The sequence below is a fragment of the Thamnophis sirtalis genome, unplaced genomic scaffold (assembly GCF_051295495.1).
Source record: "Thamnophis sirtalis isolate CommonGarterSnake01/CBP01778 unplaced genomic scaffold, rThaSir2_p1.2 scaffold_8, whole genome shotgun sequence".
Taxonomy (NCBI): Eukaryota; Metazoa; Chordata; class Lepidosauria; order Squamata; family Natricidae; genus Thamnophis; species Thamnophis sirtalis.
In genome coordinates this window covers 50,087,487-50,113,477 of record NW_028261388.1, presented here as the reverse complement: position 1 = coordinate 50,113,477, position 25,991 = coordinate 50,087,487, and the positions used below count along the sequence as shown (strand labels likewise).

General features: G+C 44.7%; 1 protein-coding gene across 1 annotated transcript in view; it reads right to left on the bottom strand.

The window, feature by feature from the left end:
- The window catches only part of EVA1C (eva-1 homolog C), a 48,056-nt gene that overhangs the window by 21,543 nt on the left and 522 nt on the right, over positions 1-25,991 (bottom strand). The gene's annotated exons all lie outside the window — the stretch shown is intronic.

Sequence of the window (25,991 nt, the reverse complement as noted above, 5' to 3'; positions counted from 1 at the left end):
TGGCTTTTGGTATTGGGTTACATCTATAACAATGGATAGCAATGCATTTATATAGCCTCTCTTCTCTCATGAAATCAATGGAAGTAGGGTTGATCATTCCCCAGACCCAACCCCTCCGTATTTTGTGCTAATCAATGGCAGTTTTAATGGCTCAACAGAGTAGGTCATATGCAGACTTTTTGGAGATCTAGGACATTTGCAACTCTTGACGCTCTTAGCAATAATGCACATAGACAAACAGAAATTAAAAATGACAAATGTCTAAATTCTCTGATTTCAGCTTCAGACCAATGCCAGATGAGTCCAGCACAAACCTGAATATGGCTGTTTCTGCTTTAACAGTCATATTAACCTTAATTAATGATTTCTTAAAGCAGCAGCATCTTTTTTCAGACTTGTACAGAAGCCTGAAAAAAGCCAGGATGCTTTAATGAAAACAGTGAGATGCTCGGTATCCATGAGCTCAGAAATTATTTAAACATGAAATAATATATGCATGCATTCTTAAGAATGAACATGAACAAGTTATAGTTCAAGATTTTGATTACTACATTAATGATACTTAATATCACTAGAAAATGTTTCTAGATAAAGATGTTGAATACTATAATATTTGTTTTTAACTAAGTATTTTTAGACTAAAATGATCTTTGCTTTCAGAAACACAGTAAGGGATTAATTAAAGGATTATATTCTGAGAACATTTTCCCCCACAAAGCATGTGCTGAGTGACAAATAAGAAATACGCCTTTTGAAATCTCCTGATAATATCTTGGATATCTTCTACCTCCACAAACACAGTGAATAATAAGTATAAACAACAGTAGACCTGAATCTGATAGAATGGAAGGCTCTGATTTTAATTGCTTAACCAACAATGATTCCCCTTCATATGGCACATTGAAGGCCACTTTCCAAACAAGGGGGAACAGGCCCAATTTCCTGGAGAGTCTTGGACAGAATTAAGGGGTGAAATAGGTGCTTTGTGATTCAAGAGGTCACAAAAGGCCCACAGACCCAATCTTTTCTATTTTTCACCTTTATCTAAATTATACTATTGAAGCAAAAATAAAAATTGTGGTAGTAACCAAGACTGAGTTTTTCTATGTGGAAGTGCTGTTATGGTATTTTCAGTTAATCTTGCTACTCAGAATAAATTCCCGACCTTAGAATTGTTTAATTCTAAGTAGTTATCTATGGCACCAGGTTTTAAGTGGCATATCTTGGTATTGATAGAAAAACAACCAAATCCTTCATAAACCAGATATCTAGTTACCCCTCCAGCAAACAATCACAACGGTGGCAGAATGCTTTGCTAGGAAAACAAGTTGCTTATTATTACCCAGTCTTGTATTTCAGGAGCTAACATGAGTATCATCAAGCGAAGACAATTAAGATAGATGTTAATTATATTGGCTGGAACAGTTCAATCTATATTTTGTAATAAGAACTGTTGACTTACCATTTATTTTTCATTATGGACCTATTTATTTCAGATCAAAATAGAGTGAAGTACCACAGAAATGATTGGCCAGGTTTCTAAAAGTCTCATCCATCAAGTCCTCACAAGAATGTGCCAGATGCAACTGAAAAATTTATAACAACATCAGCAAACAACCATGTCAATGAGAAGGATGAAGTCAAAAACCTACAGAATAACAGCTACAATGCAAGCTATCACATTGGCAAGGTTATCTCATTCCACTTAAAACTCCAGAAGTGAACATCAAAGGGTACTGCTGAATTTGTTAATGTTTGTTCAGGTCCTAGGAACAATTGGACTGAGTCACACATGGGCCCATCTAATCTGGTATAGACATCACAGTATTTGCAATATCTTTAGATGGTCTTGACTACAACCATCACACACAGAGAAAGAAATTTAATGTATTATTTAGATATTGCAAAATTTCTGGGTTCCTTCAATTATGCAATAACACTTGAAAAGATTCTGGGAATCTGATTTAGGGTTCTTCATCAAATCTGAGAAAGTCCTTCTGCCTATCAGTATAAAATTTGCTTCTCACTTGGATGATCTTAATCCTGCTACTGGTACAGCATTCATCAATAGGGCTGTCCTCATGATGTACAGAATATATTAAGGACAGACTGATGGTTTTCCCAGCTTTGTTTTTCTCCCCTCTCAATAACTGCCACCAGTTGACTGGAGAACATTTCCCATTTACTTTATAGGATAAAAGGAAGCCAGAATTTAATTATCATTTAAAATTCACTCTGGCTTTGCATACATTGTTTATGTGTTTCTGTCCAAAAGAACCTTGACTATCAGGCAGCCCGGCAGCCCACCTCCCCTTGCTTCATGATATAATTCTCCCTGGTCTGGCAGCTGTTGCTCAGGATGCCTTTGGACAATTTTAGCTCTACTCTAAACCAATGCCAGTTTTGAAGAAGGCTGAGAAGCCCTTAGTGGTAGCCATTCTTAAGGTTTCATGGAGCAATCTTTCCTAGTCTACTTGTAGAGCAGTGAATCCAAGATTTTGACTCAAACATGGGCTTTGAATTAAAAGCATAAACTTGCTATGGTCATGAAATAACAGTCATAACATATATTCTAATATGCAGCCATCCTCCCATTCTTTTTTAAAAATAAATGAGATTTAATTCATTTATTAACTAGTATTCATTAACTGCCAACATATAAAATGAACATGTGGGCAGATCTGAGCAGCTTCACTAGCATGGTCTGTATTCTTTGCTAAGCCACAGTTTTTCACAGAATAATCAGAGGTCAAATTTTCTTATTACACTATAGAAATGTGGTAGGGTGTAGTCCAAACTCTCAGGAGAGAAGGCATGCATTCCAGAGGAGCAAGAGACAGTGAAGTTTGGTTGGGAGGAAGAGGATCAGGACAGCTCCTCCCTAGGAGTTCTCAAAGAATATCTTTGTGCTGCAAGTAAATTGTTTTCATTTACAATATTTCTTTCTATAGGTGAGGAACAATAGAAGAAACTGCTTAGAACAGTGGTAGTCAACCTGGCCCCTACTGCCCACTAGTGGGGGGTTTCAGTTTTCATGGTGGGCGGTAGGGGTTTGCTGTAACTCTGCTTTATAAATTTTATAAAGTAAAATTACTTCCCTACTTTATAAATCACCATTACTGTAGAACCGGTGGGCGATTAGAAAATTTTACTACTAACAAGAGATACAAAAGTGGGCGGTAGGTATAAAAAGGTTAACTACCCCTGGCTTAGAAGAAACTCAGTGTGTCTTTCTTGATTTTTGGAGCATGACAAGACATTAATCAACTCAATAATGCAAGAATACTTGTGTTAATCCAATAATTTTGTTCTTTTGTTAGTTGCCATCCCCCAAATTTATCTGTCTCTGTGTTTGTGAGACTCTGTGTGTTCCAACAGACTCCTCTTTCAGGATAACATTATATACATCCGATGAAATGATGTCCGATCCAGAAAAAAGCATGATTACCATAGCCTGTTATTCTTTAATCACTTCCTAGGCTGGGCTAATAGGAACTGAAATCCGATAACATCCATTGCTGAAGAGTTTAATTTTTGTCCCGTTCTTTGTTCTGTTCTTTCAGTATCTGATTTGCCTTTGTGTTTTTTCTCCCATTTCTTAAAGGTTCCAATATTTACTGGTCATGCTGTCTTAAAAACCAGCCAACCAAGAACAGCTACACAAAGCTAACTCTTATCTTTTTCCTTTTTTTTCTGTTTCCACTGCAGATTGTAAACATTACTCAAATTTTTGTAATGTGGGTTGGCAATGCCCATTCTCACAGTGGCAATAGAAGGAAAACATTCATACACAATAGTCTTTCTTTCAATTATTGGCAAGTTGACAATTCTTGGTATTTTATTAACCCTTTGTGATAAGGTGTAGATGTTCACACTGAAAAATTTAGTTATGAGGTGCAATCAGCAAAATAGTCAATTCTCAAACATGTCTTTTAGCATAAGAAATAATGCAGAGAAGAAGTTTTATTTCTTGGTTCAACCTTTAGCTCAGAAAAAAAAACCATTTATGCAAGATACCCTGTATTATTGGTGTGTCTGTGTGTCTGTGTGTGTGTTTGTTTGTTTGTGTTTGCACGTTGTCCATAGCAGTTTCTATTAAGAAAGAAAAATACTTGCTTGGTTTTCTGTGCAACTAACATCTGTCTTCAACATACAGAAGACAGCATATCCTTCTTGGGTCTAGGGATTGCCAAATATAGTTTTCACATGTAACATCTCTATGGATTACATTTGAAAGCTCTCAAGGACAAGTGCCACAGAACTTTGTGTTCTGCTGAACCAAAGATAACACTGTATTATGCTACTATTGCAACTGAGCCAAGAAAAAAACACTTTGTTCATATTGAGAACATTCAGTTAGATACAGATTTAATCTCAAACATGCCTTTCTCTGCTTTTACCTATATGGTGGTACAAACATGCCCATTTCTTTCTTTCCCATCATTTTTTTCTGCACCATTATGTTGCCTTGATCTCCTTCTTAGCCCATTAATGAGACAAACTTAAAGTGTCCTTATCTTGAATCCGTAGTGTAATATTTCTCCCCTTATTCCACTACATTCAAAGGATAACCTCATGGCTTTTAACATCTCTTAGGCTTGGTCACCCTTTACCGTGAAGGAAACTTTTAAGTGAATGCCGTGACTTGAAACAGAAAGATACAGGAAAGGAATCAGCAATAGGGACTGCAAATTATATGCCAGCATGAGTAGTTTCATGGGAAGGAGGTCAAACTAGGCAAGATATCAGGGATGGCATCATAATCAAAGTCCTCACCACTTTATATGTGTAGATGTTGTTGGTGCACATATAAACAGAATGGGAAATGAGTCAGAATGTTGTGTCATCTTGCCAGCTTTGCTTCCCTGGTTCCCCCACAAATACCATTGGCTACTATAATTTTCTGCTGATTCGGGAATGGGTCTGTATATCAGTAGTGAGGAAAGGTCTTTAGAGTAAATAGACTAAAAACAATTAAGTTATGTCATATTGATTTCAAGAGTCTTCTTTAAGTAAGACCAAGTTTGGATTTAGCCTACAGGGTAATCCTTTTCCATACAGTATGAAAACTTTGATGTAGGGAAATTAATTATACTAATTAGACAATATATAATTTTTTAAAAGCATAGTTTTCCATATTGCATCATATACAATTCAATATGGAAAATACCTAGCTGAAATCATATGGTCATCATTAGTCACTATAGGCTATAGTTGTTGAATTCTAGCTCTTAAGAGATCCAACTACCATGACCAGCATAAGATACTCCAGGACAGGGATCCCCAACCACTGGGCCACAGACTGATACTGGTATGTGGCCTGTTAGGAACGGGTCACACAGCTGAAGGTGAGCAGTGGGCAAGAGAGTGAAACCAAAACCACCACCATCCCAGTCCATGGAAAAATGGTCTTTCACAAAATTGGTACTTGGTACCAAAAAGGTTGGGGACTGTTACTCTAGGACACTGGGAGTTGTAAACTAATATTTGTGCCAATCCAACCATTAAATGACCAATTATGACTTCCATCAATTGCCTCCTGTTTACTGTATAAAGAATTCTAAAATATTAGAAAAAACAGGTTATACTGAAATCTCTTACCACCTCATAAACCACACAGGGAAAATTGTTACACAATTTGAAACCAGTGAGGTTTCAAAGTTGTTTTGCATTTGGAAGTGATCTATTAAACTGGACCAAAATTTGAATTGAATTTGAATGTAATAAAATTTATATGCCACCCAATCCCGTAGGATTCCGGGCGTTTCACAAATACAAGAATAAAATAAAAACTAAAATAGGGAAAAGAAAAGATAGATTTAAAAGCAACCCATCATACACTCAGTCCTAGATGGGGCAGGACCTCATTATGGGGTCAACAGCCCCAGGCCTGCCGGAACAGCCAGGTTTTAGTGGCTTTTCGGAAGGCCGAGAGAGTGGGACGGGTCGGATCTCCGCGGGCAGATCGTTCCACAGGGCCAGAGCAGCTACAGAGAAAGCCCTCCCCCGAGTGGTCGTCAGCTGGCATTGCCCGGTCGACGGCACCCGGAGGAGGCCCAGCCTGTGAGATCTTATAGGTCATTGGGAGGTATGTGGCAGGAGGCGGTCCCGCAGATATCCAGGTCCTAGGCCATGTAGGGCTTTAAAGGTAATAACCAGCACCTTGAAGCGTGTTCGGAGACCGATGGGAAGCCAGTGCAGCTCGCGGAGGATAGGTGTAACATGGATGTATCTAGGTACACCCGATATCACTCACGCGGCTGCATTCTGGACCAACTGTAGTCTCCGAACACTCTTCAGGGGCAGCCCCATGTAGAGCGCATTGCAGTAATCAAGCCTTGAGGTGACGAGGGCATGAGTGACCATTTGTGCCTCCCGGTCCAGGTAGGGCCGCAACTGGTGCACCAGGCGAACCTGGGCAAAAGCCCCCCTGGTCACAGCCGACAGGTGGTATTCTAATGTCAGCTGTGAGTCCAGGAGGACACCCAAGTTGCGGATCCTCTCTGAGGGGTGTAGAGTTTCACCCCCCAGGCTGAGAGATGGAATATCTGGACCGTCCTTGGGGGACAACATCAATAGCCACTCAGTCTTGTCTGGATTGAGTGCCAGCTTGTTTACTCCCATCCAGACCCTGACAGCCTCCAGGCACTGGCACATCACTTCCACCGCTTTGCTGAGTTGGCACGGGGCAGACAGATACAGCTGGGTATCGTCCGCATATTGGTGGTATTTGATCCCGTGCCGGCGAATGATCTCACCCAGCGGCTTCATGTAGATGTTAAATAGGAGAGGGGACAGGACCGAGCCCTGCGGCACCCCATATTTGAGGGGCCTAGGGATCGACCTCTGTCCTCCAACCAACACCGACTGCGACCTGTCCGAGAGGTAAGAGGAGAAACACTCTAAAATGGTGCCTCCCACTCCGACCTCCCCCAGTCGTCGCAGAAGGATACCATGGTCGATGGTATCGAAGGCTGCTGAGAGGTCAAGAAGCACCAGGATAGAGGAATGTCCTCTATCCGTGGCCTGCCAGAGATCATTGGTCAGCGCGACCAAAGTTTCGGTGGAGTAACCAGGCCTGAAACCCGACTGAAAGGGATCTAGATAATCTGCTTCATCCAAGGTCCATCAGAGTTGAAAGGCCACCACCTTCTCAACAACCTTCCCTACAAAAGGGAGGTTGGAGACTGGACGGTAATTTTTAAGGATAGCTGGGTCCAGAGAAGGCTTCTTAAGGAGGGGTCTTACCACCGCATCCTTTAAAGGTAGCAGGAAAGATCCCTCCTGTAGAGAGGTATTAACAATCCTCTGGAGCCAGCCTCGTGTTACCTCCCTGCTGGTCGAAACCAGCCAGGAGGGGCACGGGTCCAGTAAGCAGGTGGAGGCACTCACTGCTCCCATGGCATTGTCCACTTCCTCAGGAGTGACAAGCTGGAACTTGCTCCAAGAAATCCGATCAAGGCCCACCCTCGGCATCTCTGCAGGTACTGTCCAAGTGGAGTCCAGGTCCGTCCGAATCTGAGCAACTTTGTCCGACAGAAACTGAACAAATTCCTCAGCTCTTTCCTGTAAGGGTTCCCCTGCGTCCCTCCCTTTCAGGAGGGAGCGGGTTATCCTAAACAGGGCAGCCGGGCGAGATTCTGCGGACGCAATAAGAGTGGAAAAATGGGTACATTTTGCCGCCCGTATCGCCACTAAATAAGTCCTAATAAAGGCTCTTAGTTGTGTTCAGTCAGATTCGGAGTTACTGGCCCTCCAACGTCGCTCTATGCATCTCTTTTGGTGCTTCATCTCCCAGAGTTCCTCGGTAAACCAAGGGGCCGTCCTGGATCCACTGCCGTGGAGAGGCTACAAAGGTGCAATCTGGTCAAGAGCCCCAGCCGCCACTATATTCCAAGCAGCAACCAAAGACTCTGTCGGATTGTGGGCAAGGGAGTCAGGTATCTCTCCAAGCTCCGTCTGAAATCCCACTGGGTTCATCAGGCGCCTGGGGCGGAACCATTTAATCAGCTCCACCTCCCTGCAGTGGGGGAGTAGTTTCCGAAAATCGAGCTTCAGTAGGAAGTGATCTGACCATAACAAGGGCGAGGTCTCTATGCCCTTCAGTTCCAGATCACGTCTCCACTGCCCCAAGAGAAACACAAGGTCGAGTGTGTGTCCCGCTGTATGAGTCGGACCCTGAATTACCTGGGTCAAGTCCATGGTTGTCATGGAAGCCATGAACTCCTGTGCCCATCAGAGCGTTCGCCGAGAGATGGCAGGTTGAAGTCCCCCAGTACTATCAGTCTGGGGAATTCAACCGCCAGTCTGGCTACTGACTCTAGGAGCACAGGCAGGGCTGTTGTAACACAGCTGGGAGGTAGGTACGTTAGGAACAAGCCCACTTGACCCCGTAGGTCCAGCTTCACCAGAAGGGACTCACACCTGACAGTCTCTGGAGCAGGGATCCCACGAGGTAATAATGATTATTGGATGATAGCTGCCACTCCCCCACCCCTTACTGGTGTCATGGATGGTGGAGCACCTGAAACCCTTCTGGGCATATTTCTGAGAGGGAGACTCCTCCCTCATGGCCCACCCAGGTTTCAGTAATACATGCCAGATCTGCCCCCTCGTCTAATATTAAGTCTCGGATGAGGGGAGCTTTACGAATCACAGACCTGGCATTTAGCAGCAGCAACCTGAGACCAGGGCCCTGACATCTCTTGCCACCTGGTCCCTGAGTTGAGCTATCAGGGCCGGAACGAGGGATCACTGTGACATAGCGAACCTTCCTTCCCCGGTAATGGCCAGCCCTGAAACTCCCGTCGTACCTGCCTCTCCCAGATGTAACCGGGATGTTCCGGCCCATCCCAATTCCCGTAGACCCCTCCTCCCCTCCCACGGCCCCCGCTCTTCTCGGCAGGCCATTCACCCCATGCACTCCGGGACGAGAGGCAGGTCCGGGCCCCTATCCACTTCTGCTTCTGCACTCAGTGGAGGGGGCTCCAGGCCACACTCTCGGTCCCCTCATATATACCAAACAGTCATTCCCAACATTGTGTCTTATACATGATTACATAGAAACCAGTCTTCCTAACTTCAATTAGACTCACTATTGAGATAATATATAGAATTATGGCCTTAGTATTTCTTTGTTGTTTTACTATTTTATTCTAAATCTCTTTTAAAAAATACCATGTTTCCCCGAAATTGGTCCTCGAAATATGAGCCTGGCCTTATTATCGGGCTTTTTAAAAATTATTTTCTGGGGCGGGCGAGAAGTGAGCCACGCCTCTTACCTTCCCAGGTCCGTCGCGTTCCTCACCATTGTGTCCAGGAAAGCCGCTGGTAAAAAAAAAAAAAACCATCCTTCTCGCAAGTTTAATCAAACTTCTTGAACTCGTGAGAAAGTTTTTTTTTTTACTGGGGGCTTCCCTGGACACAATAGCCAGGAACATGACGGAGCTGGAAAGGTAAGAAGTGTGCCTCATGGCCCAACACCTGTCCCAATGATAAAGGCAGCCTGCCTGGTTCCCTTCCCAGCCGTCCCTTTAGCGAGGCGTGGCAGGTTGTGGGGGAGAAGCGAGACGCGTGTCCTAGCACTACCGGAGACTGACAGCTCTGCTGTGTTCCTTGCCGTTTCATCCAGGGAAGCCCCTTGTAAAAAAAAGTCTTCGGTAGCGGTAGGATGTGTACCTTGCACTCCACCCCCCAATCTGCCACCCTCTTCTACATCGTTAAAGTTTCTAGAAATGAGTCTTTGCATTCATGTGATGGATGCTGGCCCCTGTTGCACTGTACCAGTTGCATCGGGATCTGGAAGCCACCACTGCCCTGCAGCCTTTGGCAACCCTTTGCAAAAAGCCTTTGCTGGCACAAGCCGAGCTTGGGAGGGGTGGGCATGTCCCTTCAAAGCTCTGTTTGTACCAGCAAAACTTTTGCAAAGGGCTGCCAAATCCTACAGGGATGCAGAAAGCCTTTGCCGATGTGGACATAGCTTTGGAGCGATGTGCGTGCCCCTCTGCGGCTCCATTTCAGGGGCAAAGGCCTCCTTAAGCACTTTGCCACCAAAAATGGAGCCCCGTAATGGCATGTGCATCTCTCCGAAGCTCTGTCCATACCGGCAAAGGCTGCAGAGAGATTGCATCCCTGTAGGCTTCAGCAACCCTTTGCAAAAAGCCTTTGCTAGCAACAGCGGATCTTGGGAGGGGGCAGCATATCCCTTACAAGCTCCGTTCATTCTGGAAAAGGCTTTTTACAATAGCTTGCCGAAGTCCTTGCAAGCTGATGGGACTCTTTTAGGCACAGGATTTTGCTGCTTAAAAGTGTTCTATCACTTCCAAACTCTTTGTGGGCCGAGTCTGGAAGCTTCTGAGTGTTGTGATCTCATGCAGCAGAGAGGCTGGAGAGGAGATAACTCGCTAGATCTTCTCAAGATAAGTTACCAGCATGGCAGGATGAGGGGGGGAAGCAATTATGGGGAGCATGATGTATTTCAGTGGGTCGGGGAGGCCTTAGCTGGTCTTAAGCAGGTGGAGTCTTCCATCACTAGGTTGCAGCTTCAAATAATTGCTAAGTAAACTGTCATAAGTTGGGGATTACCTGTAAAGAAATATGACAGATGCTTTACATAATTATATAATAATAATTACGATCATATGTGTTGTATTCTGAGCTTGCGCTGACTAAAAGTTTAAGCGGGAAGCGCTCGACAGCTGATTGGCTGATCGTTTGACAGCTCCTGTATAAATAGGGAGCTGTCCAAACGAGCAGTTCCTATCTAAGCCGGTTCTGAACGTTAGCTTGTACTTTAAGGGAATAAACTTGTTAGCCTTTTATTCCTGTCTCTGCCTCAGTTCTTCTGGCTACCCACAGGTCCTTGGTACACAATACTGGCGACGAGGATGGGATTGCCAAACTGAGGTACGAGAAGCTGAAGTCACTTACTGCTGAAGTCACTCGCTGAGTCACTAGAACTGCGCTTAATTCTACCGCGACGAGACGTCGCTGGCTCTGACAGGAATGGCCACGTTAAACTTCGCGCCATTCAACTATGGCTCTGAGACATGGGAGTCTTACACGGACTCCTGAGGGGGAGTCCGTCAGCGCCTACGTTGCAGCGTTACGATCGGCCGCTCTCCACTGCGAGTTCCGGGACTTGGACGAGGCCCTCCTTGACCGCCTCGTGTGTGGCCTGAGAGACCTCAAGCTGCAGAAGCGACTACTAACCAAAACAGATCTCTCCTTTCAAACCGCCTTCGATGAGGTTCGGGCGTCCGAAATGGCTGCAGCATCCTTAGCCACCATCGCGAAGAGTCGGTCTGCCACAGCAGCTCAGCCGGCCAATACATTTAACACAGCTACCGGCCTCCTAGATTCTGAAAGTGAGGACTCGGAGTATGAGAACTCTGAGGAGGACATTAACCGCCTTCACGAGGCGAACAAAAAGAGCGTTCCGCAGAGGAAGGGCGACCCTAAATCTGCATGTGTTGGTTGCGGAGGCAACCACGAGAGAGCTGAGTGCAGATTTAGGCAAGCCCTCTGCCAGCGATGTGGCAGAAAGGGCCACATCGCTCGGGTGTGCCGAGCCGCGCAGCCCATGTCCTCCTCTGAATTCCAAACCGATAGGTCTCGACAACCGAGGAACCGAAATAGTGACCCCAAGAAGGCCAGGATGGACTGTCACGCCATCCTCCGAAATGCCACCCAGGATCTCTCCTGCCACCAGCTCCAGAAAAAGATACAGCTAACTGTTACCGTGGAAGGAAAGCCCTGCGAGATGGAGTTAGACACCGGATCCGCAACTTCCATCGTGTCCTGGAGCACGATTAAGCGCCTGCTGCCACAGCTGTCAAAACGCCAATTACAAGACTGTAATCTGACGTTAAGAGACTATCAGGGCAACCTGATTCCAGTGATTGGCACCCGCAAAGTCAGAGTGCAATTCAAGGGGTTTGACGGCAGGTTACCCCTCATCATAGTGGAAGGCCGGTTGCCCAGCCTTCTCGGCCTCGATTGGTTCCAGTCCCTAGGCCTGCAGATCAGCGGAATCCACCATCTAAGCGAGTCAGCTCTTGATTGCCTAGTAGCAGAGTTCCCTGCGGTGTTTGATGGATCACTAGGCAAATACACTGGCACACCCGTGTCTTTCAACCTCGACCCGTCAGTACAGCCAGTGCGAATGAAGCCTCGCCGAGTACCCATCGCCCTCAAACCAAAAGTGGACGCCGAATTGGACAGGCTGGTGGCTCAAGGCGTCCTAGAGCCAGTGGACCATGCCCGGTGGGAAACACCCATTGTGTTACCCATCAAGCCAGATGGCAGCGTAAGGATTTGCGCTGACTACCGCTGCTCCATCAACCGTGCCCTGCCTTCCAACGCGTACCCGGTGCCAGTGGTCCAGCATTTGCTGCACACCTTGGGCGAGGGGACTGTTTTCGCGAAGCTCGACCTCGCACAAGCTTATCAACAGCTGGTGGTGGACGATGAAGCAGCGGAAGCCCAGACAATCATCACACACCGGGGCGCTTTCCGTTGCCGCAGATTGCAGTTTGGGGTCAGCATCGCCCCAGGACTGTTCCAGAGTTTGATGGAGCGGCTGCTCCAAGGACTCAGAGGCGTCGTGCCCTATTTTGACGACGTCCTCGTGTCAGCCACCTCCATGGATGAACTAATGGCCCGGTTGCGCTTAGTCCTCCAACGTTTCCAACAAGTGGGACTGAAAGTCAAGAGAGATAAGTGCCAGGTTGCGGTAGCCCAGATAGAATTCCTTGGTTTCCTCATTGATGGCAGTGGCATCCACCCCACGGCTGCCAAGACCAAAGCCATCGTGGAGGCCCCTGCCCCCACTAACAGAGCTGAGTTACAGGCCTTTTTAGGCCTACTTAATTTTTACGCTGTTTTTCTGCCCCACAAAGCATCAGTCGCAGAACCGCTCCATCGCCTCCTAGACTCCGGCGCACCCTGGGTTTGGGGCCGCAGAGAAGCATCCGCTTTCCTAGCTGTCAAGCACCTCCTCATCTCCAACGATGTTCTAGTACAATACAGCGAGCACTTGCCTCTCGTACTCGCTTGTGACGCTTCCCCCTACGGGGTGGGCGCCGTCCTTTGCCACCAGTTACCCAGCGGAGCAGAGGTGCCAGTTGCCTATTTTTCACGCACGCTCTCTGCCTCTGAACGTAACGATGCCCAAATTGATAAAGAGGCTCTTGCCATTGTGGCTGGGGTGCGCCGGTTCCACCATTACTTGTACGGCCGCCCGTTTCAAATTGTCACCGATCACAAGCCCCTACTCGGGTTGCTGGCCGGAGATCGCCCTGCCCCTCAGGTTCTCTCCCCACGCATGACCCGCTGGTTTGTTTTCCTCGCATCCTACGACTACCAGTTGCACCACCGACCGGGGAAGCAGATCGCCCACGCCGACGCCCTCAGCCGTTGCCCTCTGCCAGAGGCCTTGGAAGATCCTGCTGCTGTTGCACCTGTATTCCTTATAGACGACCTCAACCTTCCACTCTCTGCCGCCGACATCGCCCGGGTGTCCGCAAGGGATCAGGTAATATCCCGGGTGCTAGACTGGGTTAGGCGAGGGTGGCCGAAAGACCCCGTAGACCCCGTTTACCTTCCCTTCAAATCACGCCTGGCGGAGCTATCCGTTCAGCGCGGCTGTCTACTGTGGGGCCATAGGGTTGTCATACCGGCCTCACTGAGGACTACCGTCCTGCGGCAGCTGCATCACGCTCACCTAGGAATTGTTAGGATGAAGGCCCTAGGTAGGAGCTACGTCTGGTGGCCCAAGCTTGACCAAGACATAGCCGACCATGTCGCCGGCTGCCCGCAATGCCAGGGCGCCCAGGCACTGCCGCCTAAAGCCGAGCCGCGAACGTGGGAGCCTCCCTCCACTCCATGGTCCCGAATCCACGTTGACTTTGCAGGCCCCATTCACGGCCGTATGCTCTTTATTGCTGTGGACGCCTTCTCAAAATGGGTCGAGGTCGTCCACATGTCCTCCACCACAGCAGACGCGCTAATCGCAACCCTGCGCCACCTTTTTGCAACCCATGGCCTACCCGACGTGTTGGTGTCCGATAACGGGCCTCAACTAACAGCGACCAAGTTTGAGGCGTTCCTTGCTTCCCAGGGCATCCGACATGCCCTCACCTCCCCTTTCCACCCCGCTAGCAATGGCTTGGCGGAGCGCGCTGTTCGCTCCGTCAAAGAGGCTCTCTCCAAATTGGACCACCTTCCATGGCAGGAACGCATTGACGCCTTCCTGCTAGCCCAACACTCCACTCCCTCGCCAGAGTCGAACACGAGCCCAGCCGAGCGTCTCATGGGACGGCGGTTGCGGACAACCCTGGACCGTTTGCACCCTGCCTATTCCGCTCTGACACCAGTGGATTCCCAGGGAGGGTCCCGCTCCTTCGTCCAGGGGGAGGTGTATGCCCGGAATTATGTAGGACATCCCTTGTGGCTACCGGGCATAATAACTGACCAGACCGGGCCCTGCTCCTACAGGGTCAGGCTCCTCGACGGCAGAGTCTGGAAACGCCACTGCGACCAGTTGCGGAGCAGGCACCCACCCCCAACAAGCCAGCAGCAGTCAACCGACCTGCCAACACTGACGGCTCCGACGGACGCCGCCGGGCACAGAAACGAGGAGGCCAACAGAGAACAAGCAGCCGGAGCCCAAAACCGAAGCAGCGACTTACTTGGTGGGCCAGCACAGTCCTTCGCTCTTCGGCGGCCCGGGCGACCTCCATCCTCAGATGCAGAGTCCTTGGGCGAACAACCAGAGCCTCCAAGCGGTGCAGAAGGGCCTAGGGCATCCAGCCGCATCAGGCGGCGTCCAGCATATTTACAAGACTACGCCTGCGCGAACTTAGGGGGGAGGAGTGTTGTATTCTGAGCTTGCGCTGACTAAAAGTTTAAGCGGGAAGCGCTCGACAGCTGATTGGCTGATCGTTTGACAGCTCCTGTATAAATAGGGAGCTGTCCAAACGAGCAGCGCGCGTTCCTATCTAAGCCGGTTCTGAACGTTAGCTTGTACTTTAAGGGAATAAACTTGTTAGCCTTTTATTCCTGTCTCTGCCTCAGTTCTTCTGGCTACCCACAGGTCCTTGGTACACAATAATATGAGCGTTTGATATACCACATTCTTCTTGGAAATAAAATACAGATTTAAATGGACCCTACTTCAGATATATGACAATAAAATCACAAATTAGTGCTTCTAAACTCCACTGCACATTGAAAATAAAGTCATTGAAAATAAAGTCAGTTATAACCTTCAAAACCTACTTCAAAATACTTAATGTGTGCAATTAAGTCAGCAATATTGATTTCAATAAAATCTACTTTTCAGTTAAAATGCTAAGGATTGCAGCTTTGGAAAATAAAAGATCTGATACCATTATTACATCAACTCTTAAATTGAGAAGCATAAAATTTGACAGTTAAAATCCATTACAATTGGAAGCATATTGTGTTGTTTTATGAACCTCCAACAATGATGATGTAACCAAATCTATTTCTAGACCTCTGGAAAAAAAATGGATGTCTTCTGTCTTTAATAAACAAACAACTTTTGGTTCAGGACAAAAGCTGAATATAATGCATATGTCAATGGAAATGAAAGTAAATATATTTTATTCACAGGAAGTAAAGTAATTACTGCAGTACTTCAGATTAGTGACGCTGATTATTGGCACGCATAGGACAAAATCTCCAACCCTGAGTCTCTTCATATAAAAATCACATTTTCAAAATAATCAGAGACCCTGGAAAATATACCACGGAATAATCTTAATATCAAAGCTCAAGACTCATTTGGATGAGAAAGGACTTAAGCAGGAATATTTTTTTAAAAAACTCTAAATGCCTCTTTAATCATCTCATTATTATAGGATGCAGAAATTCTTGGTATTTTGGATCTCGTACTGCCTTTTCCTTTCTTTTCTCTTTTTGGCAAGGCAGCACTTAGACATATACCGCTTCATGGTACTTTTACAGCCCTCTCTAAGCAGTTTATAGAGTCAATATATTGCCCCCAACAATCTGGGTCCTCATCTGGGTAGATTGTAACACTTCAGCATTTGCTGCCAAATAAAATACAAAATTTGACTTTATTGGAAAAAAGTTTATATGAAACACAGAGCGAGTTATTAGTCAAATGTAACTCACTGCTTTCCTTATAATAAACTTTTTGTTTATACAAGGCAGAAGAGTGATCTGCCTCTTTAAAAGGATTTGTTATCACAAACTCAGCCAAGTTTAAAGAAATCTATTCTGTGGCTGCTAACAAGGAAGAGAAAGTTGGACCCAGATCAACAACTTTAGATGCCTGGTATTTAGAATATTGTGATAACTTGTAGTTCTTTAAGACTTGTACCACCATATATCCAACCACAGTTAGAAGGCAAATGCTGGCCTTTTTTGGTAAGTCTTTCCTACTGCTGAGCTGAAATATTATTCACACAAACTTGAATGAGCAGGAAACTACAACGCGGAAATTTCCTGTCCCCATTGACAATCCTTATTTTGCCTTTGTTTCAAGTAATTATGGATACTAATCCTTGTAGATAATAAAATATTGACATGATTTTATACATGTCAACAAATAGCTACAAATTAAAACCTGGATCATATTTTATTCTTATCAAAATAATATATTTTAACCAAATAAAAGAAAAAGTGATTAAACTACTCCAAACTATTTAAACTGTATGATGAAAAACAGATCCACTGTTGTAAACAATACTATCTGATATCATCTGAGATCATAGCAGGAAATAATATCTCAATTACTTACTCTGTGGTTGCTCTCAGTGTTAATAGTAGGTGACAGATCCAGCCCTCGCCCACTGCTTTGCGGGGTCTCACAGGGCTTAGTACTTTCTTTGCTCCTATTCAACATCTACATGAAGCCATTGGGTAAGATCATCCATCACCATGGACTGAGATATCATCAATATGCGGATGATACTCAGCTATATGTCTCAGCCCGTGGTGAGTTAAGCGATGCTGTGACCTCCTTCTCTGAATGCCTGGAAACTGTTATGGGCTGGATGTGGAGCAATGGATTGAAACTGAACCCTGGCAAGACGGAGTGGCTTTGGGTTTGGGATTCTTTGGCCCATGAAGAATTGTCAACTTTGGTCTTGGATGGGGTAGCACAGCCCCAAACAGAACCTGTGCATAATCTGGGAGTTCTCCTGGACTCACAACTTCTGCTCAAAGAGCAGGTGGCAGTGGTGGCCAGGAGGGCCTTTGTAATTGTGGGTTGTATGACAGTTATGCCCTTTCCTGGACCAACAATCCCTTCTCACCGTCACTCATCCCCTATTCACCTTCCATCTTGACTATTGAAATGCGCTCTACATGAAGAGCATCCAGAAGCTTCAATTGGTACAAAATGCAGCAGCCCACATGGTTTTATGCAGACCTCAATGTGCAAATGTTCCACCTTTCCTACGGGAACTGCATTGGTTGCCAATTTGTTTCCAGATTCAATTCAAGGTGCTGGTTGTCACTTTTAAAGTCCTTCATGGCTTGGGACCAGGTTATCTGAAGGACTGTCTCTTGCTGGTCACATCTATCCAATCCGCTAGAGTGGGGAGGCAAGGAATGTTGTGAAGCCCATCCCCTAGGGAGATACATCAGGTGGCACCCAGAAGAAGGGCCTTTTCCATGGTAGCTCCCTCCCTCTGGAACATTATTTCTCCCTGACATTAGACTGGCCCCAACTCTAACACTCTTTTGGAAGACTCTGAAGACATGGTTCTGTCAGCTGGCCTGGAAATCCAGAGTGGGATGAAGCCCATTAAAAGTAATAGAATTTAGACATATACTGCTTTATAGTGCTTTACAGCCCTCTCTAAGCGGCTTACAGAGTCAGCATATCGTCCCCAACAATTTGGCTCCTCATTTTACTGACCTCAGAAGGATGAAAGGTTGAATCAATCTTGAGCCTGCTGGCAGCTGGTGATCAGCGTTGTCGCCAGAATTATTATTTTACTAATCTATAATTAGTTTTCTTTTTATTCTTTTTATTTCTTTTATATAGTTTTTTTAATCTATGTAAGCCGCCTTGAATTGCCATGTGCGAGTATGTGGCAATATAAATTTTCTAAAATAAAATAAAATAATTAATAATTAATGGCCCAGATTGTTGGGGATAATATGCTGACTTTGTAAACCACTTAGAGAGGACTGTAACTCACTATGAAGCAGTATATATCAGTAAATCTAAGTGCTATTGCTATGTCTAATTGTGACCGCTAGATAGTCTCACTGAAACAGTGATCTCAAAACATCTGGCATAGAGAAAAAACATGAAAAAATAATTACAGGTAATTCATCAGTTCTACTCACTCTAGCTTCCATAGGAGACTTTATTTATTTATTTAATAAATTAATATTTAATAAACAAATAATAACTGTTATCTCATCTAAGGTGGCTCTGCGTGGTCCACAACAGTAGATTAAAAAAATGAAGATATAAAACCAGCAAATATAAATATTAAAAGCCATCATAATAAGTATCCTAAAAACAAAAATACAAACCACAGTTGAAGGAAGAATATAAAAGTTCATTAAAAGTTTGGACTGAACTTGATTCTGCTAACTTTAGCTAATTTCTCACTGGTTGTCTGAAGCTCAGTATCTATACATGCTATGTGTAACATCAATACAGTCCAAGATGACTTTATGAGCATCCCAAAAAAACTACAATTCTTTTTTTGGGAGTTCTGGAAATCAATAGACAGGCCTTCTCTGACTATTTATCATGAGAAATAATGTTAGCTATTATTTTGCTTGCAGCACATCTGAATAGGATGATCCCCTACATGATCTTGAATGTCTTTTATCCATGATGGTTCTCAACATGTGGTATTGTGACTTGCAAGTAATTCTTGACTTGCAAAGGATGCTGTGGAGCATTGGTCAATGTTATTTATTTCTTGAGCTATTGCTACATAATTAGTCAAATTACTCCTTGAGCATAAAATCATGATTAAGTTATATTGGTGTTAGCTCCATTATGTGGCTGCTAAGAATATTGGAACTTTAGGACAATCCTTTTGAAAAGTTATACCCAACTAGAAACTGTGCCATGCAATCAGATTCATGGTTGCAGTTTAGATATTTCAAACTTAAGTCCCATTAGGAACCTGTGAAACTAAGGTAACCTGGCATTGTTTCTGAATAGTTATTTCTGAAACATCTAAATCAAGTGCCAGAGAAATAATCTTGCAGTGTTTGCCAACACAGAAATTAAATTTTATGATCACATGCTGCAATAATGGTCACTATTCTCTTCCTTGGAATCATATATGGAATCATCGAACCCTCACCACCCTCCAGGCTTTCCGCAAAGCCCTCAAAACTTGGCTGTTCCGACAGGCCTGGGGCTGATGAGTTCCTGTCCCCGCTCGAATGGTGTGCCTGTTGAGTTGCTTTTAAATTGTGGTATTGTCTGTCCATGTCTTTTTTTTCCCTATTTGTATCCCCTATCCCCCCCCCCCCCTGACTTGGGTTGTGAGCCGCCCTGAGTCCCTTCGGGGAAAAGGGCGGCATAGAAATATAATAAATTCAATTCAATTCAATTCAATTCAATTCTATATATATGTGTGTGTGTGTGTGTGTGTGTGTGTGTGTGTGTGTATCATTTAGTGTCATTTTATAAACAGATGTATGGCTAGATTGATGAGAAAATATTAGTTGTATATGAATGTGTAAAAGCATTCAATAATTTGTAAGAATTCAAAAGCTGTTTATGCTTAAAAGTACCCCTGGAAAAAAAATCAACAGATCAAAAAGCAGTAGTGGAAGAAAGGATAAGGAATGTCAGTACTTCTTCAGTGGGGGAAAAAGCCAGAATACATTGGCTAAAACTTTCTTTTAAGACATAGTATCAATGACGTGCGGTGAAGCTTATGGCTGATAAGGCAAAAAGAAAGAAAGCGGCTTTTGCCCGCCCCACAGCTATGTCCGAAATAGAGGTGCCCCATGCCCCGCAGCTATGTCCGACCCAGCTGCGGGGCGCAGGACGCCTCTATGTCAGACAGAAGTGGCGGGGTGCTTTCTTTCGGCTTTTGCCCGCCCTGCAGGGCAAACACTTCCACCTTGCGCCTCTTTCTTGTGGAAGCGCGCAATCCTGTTCCACGCTGAGAACTAGATCAACTTCGGGGAGAAGGTAAAGGATTGCAGGCTGCAGCCTTAAGCCCTGTCGCCTAGTATAAATGGCTTCAAGCAGCCTCCGATAGAGAAGCTGCCTTCATGGGAAGCGGTGGCTGGATTGGGGGCGCGACTGACATCTCCTTCCAGCTGACCGGCCTGAGATGGGGCCCTTTGCGGGAGCGGTAACCTTTGCAGTGGCTACGAGGCGGGGATTGTGCAGGAGACAGTTGATTTTGGGTGCGGAGCCTGGGTGAACTGGAGCCATGGTGCAGGTCTACAACTTGCACCCCTTCGGGTTGCAGCAAGTCGTCCCTCTGAAGCAGGAACTGGCGCTCTTCTGCAACAGGCAGGATGTACTCCTGGTGGCCTGCTGCTCCGGCGCCTGCAAGGTGGAAGTGTTTGCCCTGCGGGCAGGCAAAAGCCAAAAGAAAGCGCTCCACTGCTTCTGTCTGACGTAGAGGCGCCCTGGGCCCCGCAGCTAGGTCGGACATAGCTGCGGGGCGCAGGATGCCTCTATGTCAGACAGAAGCGGCGGGGTGCTTTTTTTCAGCTTTTGCCCTGTGGGGTGGGCAAAACCCTCTTTCTTGACAGCGGGCAAAAGGCGCTTTCAAGAAAGAGGCTTTTGGCTGCTTGCCATAGACGTGAGACGTGGGGAGTAGGTTGGGCAGGGGGTGGGGGGCTGGCTGGCTGGGGAGGGGGGTGTTCAGGTGGCCCTCGCCGCCACCAGCAGCTTGGATGTCCTGGCTCCATCCGAGCTGAGGAAAGCGGAGGATTGTTCATTGGAGGAGGCGGGGGGGGGCAAGGTGGCGGAGCGCAGTGGTGGTGAGCAGTGTCCTCCGACGAACAATCCTCCACTTTCTTCAGCTCGGACAGAGCCAGGACACCCAGCTGGTGGTGGCGGGGGGGGGGCATCTGAGCGGCCATGATCTGCCCTCCCCAGCCAGCCAGCCCACCCAGCTCATTCCTCCCCCGGCACGGCGAGCTCCAGCGGGCTGGACCTGGCAAAAGAAAGAAAGTGCCAGCCCGCCAGCAGAGGGGGGTAAAAGACCCGCCTCTGTTGATGGGCTGTCCCTCTCTTCTCAAACAAGCTGCCCTCCCTGCCTCTCCCCCTTTCCTCTCTTCTCAAACAAACTCTTTCTCAAATTGAGAGTTTGTTTGAGTGAAGTAAAGAAACGAACACACACACAAATTACTTACAATAAAAAATTACTTACAAATTACAATAATTTTGAATTCCTCCCCCCTCCCTCCGACCCACACATCTTTTCCAGCTGTGTCACAGAGGATTTCAACTCTCCTCTTGTCTGCCATGATGAAAATGTAAAAAATGTAAAAAGAAAAAGGCAAGAGCTGCTGCTGCTAGAGCCTCCAATGGATGACTCTGCTTAACTGTTTAAAAAAAGCCTCTAAAAAAGTGCCCTCTGCAGGAGGAGGTGAGAGAACCACGTGCCTCCTTTGCATAAGGAATTTTTCCCATTTTAACCCTTGCTTAACTCTGCTCAAGTGATCATAAAGATAGACTAAAGGAGGCACGTGGTTCTCTCGCCTCCTCCTGCAGTTAAGCACTAAGCAGAGTCATCCACTGTGACTCTGGCAGCAACTACCTCAGCCTTTTTCCTTTTTTTTTCTTTTCAGGATGACAGTGGTGAGGCCCTGCCTCCCCTGACTGCACGTTCCTGCATAGTATAATACTAGACCTGGATCAAAATTCTGTGCTGTGCCAGCCACCCTGCTGGCTGTCAAATCTACTAGCAGGTTTTTGGATAAGAACATCAGAAATGGAAAATATGCCTGTATGACTGTGTTTTTTCAAACCTGGCAACTTTAAGATGTGTGGACTTCCAAGTCCCAGAAGCTTTGCCATCAATGCCCCTCCCCCTCCCCAAATTGTAGTGAAGTGTGAAGAAAAGACACTCTCCCAAAATTTAATAGCAAATATCAAACTAGCCCAATAAAGCACCAACAGATCCTTACCAGGCTATGCCTTGGATCATCACATACTATTTGTACAATATTCAGAATTAGTTAATGATGACAATCGCTCAGTCAAACAACTCATCTAGATCAAATCAACTGGAAGTCTAGAGCACAGACAATACAGACACTTCAGAAAATATTAAGAATCAGATGCTCTCTATCTTGCAGGAACTGTACAAATTTTCATTTCTTATTTAGCGTCCATAGCATCCAGTTCAGTGTTTCTCAACCTTGGCAACTTGAAGATGTCCGGACTTCAACTCCCAGAATCCCCCAGCCAGCGAATGCTGGCTGGGGGATTCTGGGAGTTGAAGTCCGGACATCTTCAAGTTGCCAAGGTTAAGAAACACTGACCAGTTGCAAGAAACAGTCCCCTGGTTCTACTCCATAAACCAGATCATCTAATACTAGCATTTAAACTGATGTAGACTGAAAGCTCATGAATAAACTGAAAACTTTATACAGGGAGTCCTCTGTTTACAACTGGTCAATTAGCAACTGTTTAAAGTTACAACCTACCTAAAAAGGGGACTTACCACCCAGATAGTAAATTCTGAGATTTGGGCGCTTAGCAACATAGCTGGACATATAGTCATTTGCAGCATCCCATGGTCATGTGATCACACTGGTTTTGCTGAAAACTGGTACTTCCGTGTTTAGGCAGAACTATATCATAGCAAACAATGGATTCACATAATACCTATGGCATTTGCCTAGTGACTGCCATAAAAAAAACCTCTTACAATTGGGTTCATTGTCATCTTGTTTTATATCCATTACAACCTATGACCATAATGGGCATGCTCCATTACTGCCGTAACTCATGGACTATTTGTATCTAAGAACCGGGTTTATTTCATTGGATTCAGTACATATATAGCCCTTGTAGCTGTTCACATATTACTATTGTCCTGTAAGAGACTGAAGAACTAGATTGCAAATAATTATACAATAAAATAAATATATTTAAAAGTTAAAATATTCAGCTTAAAAATACATAAAATGAACTGAATAGGACTTGGTTTCATCCCTCCCCACTAACCAATTGTTAATTTCAGAGTAGTTAAGCTCTACATCGGGGTGTCAAACTCAATTTCATTGAGGGATGCATCAGGGATGTGTTTTACCTTGGAGGGGCTGAGGGGGCCATGACCAGCTAGATGTCACTCGTGTTGGGGGGTGTCTGTGGTGGCCTGAGCACTCTGCCAGCGAAAACGGGCTCCGGAGCTCCGTTTTCAGCTGTGACGGCTTTCTGCAACCTTCTGCCAGTGAAAACTGACCTCAGGAGGGCCACCTGCTCTGTTTTCACTGGCAGAGGCACCCTGGGCTGGTACTTTGCTGTTTTCAAGGCAGCCTTGCAGGCCAGATCTAAGCACCCTGTGGGCCGGATCCGGCCCCCAGGCCTTCAGTTTGACACCCCTGCTCTATATGCATTCAAAATTAGCTTTTAAGATGCACTATATCTCACACTGAGTTACAGTCTCATGGTCAAGAAACAACTTCCTACTCTGTTCCTTAAGTCCCTTCACACAGATTAAAATGGATGTATGTCTTTTGCTTCCGTGAAGTACAATGTTCTCTTGTATCTTGCAGAGAATAAGAAACATGTTATTAACCAATAACAAGCAAGCAATTCTTCCTTAAGATTTTTTTAAACCATTAGCAATAGCAGTTAGACTTATATACCTCTTCATAGGGCTTTCAGCCCTCTCTAAGCGGTTTACAGAGTCAGCATATTGCCCCCACAGTCTGGGTCTTCATTTTACCCACCTCGGAAGGATGGAAGGCTGAGTCAACCTTGAGCCGGTGAGATTTGAACCGCCGAACTGCAGCTTAGCAGTCAGCTGAAGTGGCTGCAGTACTGCACTATAACCACTGCGCCACCTCGGCTCTTTCACACATAATAAAAAAAGTAACAATTACAGGGGTTTTAGCTAAATTAAGCACCAATCTTTTTACAATTCCTTTTATGCTTTATTAGTTATGCTTGTGCAATATGGGAATTTCTAGTAAACGTTCTGTGCCCTTTTAAGGACCTAAGCTATATGACTTTTCTGGTTCCAAAAACAATGGCTATTGAATGATTAAATGTGCAGCACTTTTTCCATTCAATTGTACTATCCCTTATATCACTTGTATGTGTGGGTGAGGAAATATGTGATTTCTTGTTGACTCATGTTTGTTTAAGTTATCACAGCACATAGATTTACTTTTTTGTATACTTAATGTGCTCACGTTTTCTCTAGATCCCTGAACATCTATCAACATGTTTCAGCAATGATAGCTTCCTAATTATTTTCTGTGTGTTTTGGGGTTTTGACTTATTCTGTCAATATATATTTAGGACAGATTTGCAGACTGACTACTTTAGTGTAGCTCAAGGGTAGTCAACCTTTTTATACCTACTGCCCACTTTTGCATCTCTGTTGTTAGTAAAATTTTCTAACTGCCCACCGGTTCCACAGTAATGGTGATTTATAAAGTAGGGAAGTAACTTTACTTTATAAAATTTATAAAGCAGAGTTACAGCAAACCCTACCGCCCACCATGAAAGCTGGAACGCCCACTAGTGGGCGGTAGGGACCAGGTTGACTACCACTGGTGTAGCTATTTATCAAACATTTTCTTAACAATCTGTGCACTCGATTAAATATCACTCAAACATTATATTTAGTAATCATCTTGGTATAATATCATATATTTCAAATATTTATGCTAAATGATTTGCTATCTTAATGGTTAAACTTTTATAGACAATCAGCTACCCTTCAGATTTTTGAATTGCAACTCTCAGAATCTCTGAACATTGATAGTGTTCTCTGAAACTTATAATTGTTTTTTTTTTAAAGCCTATTGGCTTTTTAAATTTTAAATTAATGTATAACTATAACTTTTTCTATTTAAAAAAAATTAAATCTCTAATGTTACTTAGTATTCTTACCACCTATGAATGGATATTGAAATAATTTTCTTTGGAAAATATTAGAGTTGGTTTTACACTTTTAGAAAGCCTTTTAGGTATTCTGATTGTGATGTAAAAAAGAATGGAGAATGAATTACCATGTGCAAATTATTATTTTTTCTAGAATACTTAAAAATGAATGTTATCTTTTCTAAACATGCCTTCTGGATTGAGTTTTCCTTCCTCTCCACCCATATCCCCAGCATGAGTAAACCTCACAAGCATATGCACCTAACAAACAATTGCTGTATTATACATATACATATTTTTGCACCAGATCCCTGCTCCTGTCCCATGCTTCTTTCAAAGCATTCAGGACCTGTACAGTATGCCCTGACTAAACAGAGCTGATAATAATTATTCAACTGTCTCTAGTGGAAGGTCTGGATAAAATCAGAATGGATGAGGGCTCAGATATTTAAATTAACTAGAAAGCAACATCAAAGATCAGTTTTGTAATATAGCAGGTTCATTCTTAGATCTTGCCACATACTTTATTGACAAAGAACACTGATGCTTCAACTTTTAAAATGAGTTTGGTTTCCCTTTACCTAGAAGTCTTTTAGTAAATAGGAAAGTACTGTCAATATCCTAAGAGAAACAATTCCTTAGCTAAAAAGTGTAACAAAATCCAAGAAAGAGTACCTGGATAAGCTGCTAATAAAACGAATATACATCTTTGTAGTTTGAGTCAAGATACTAGCATTAAAGTTGCTATTTAGTTTTGCCATAGCCAGCCGGTTTCCAATGCTCTCTGCTGGAGATGTTGGGTGTTAACTACCATCACTCCTAACTAGAAGGCCTGGCTGTCTAGTGGTGATCAGCAAGTACTCGGCTGACATTTAAAAGTTCCAGGGTGGGTAGAAACTTAACGGGTAAAGCTTTCTTCCCT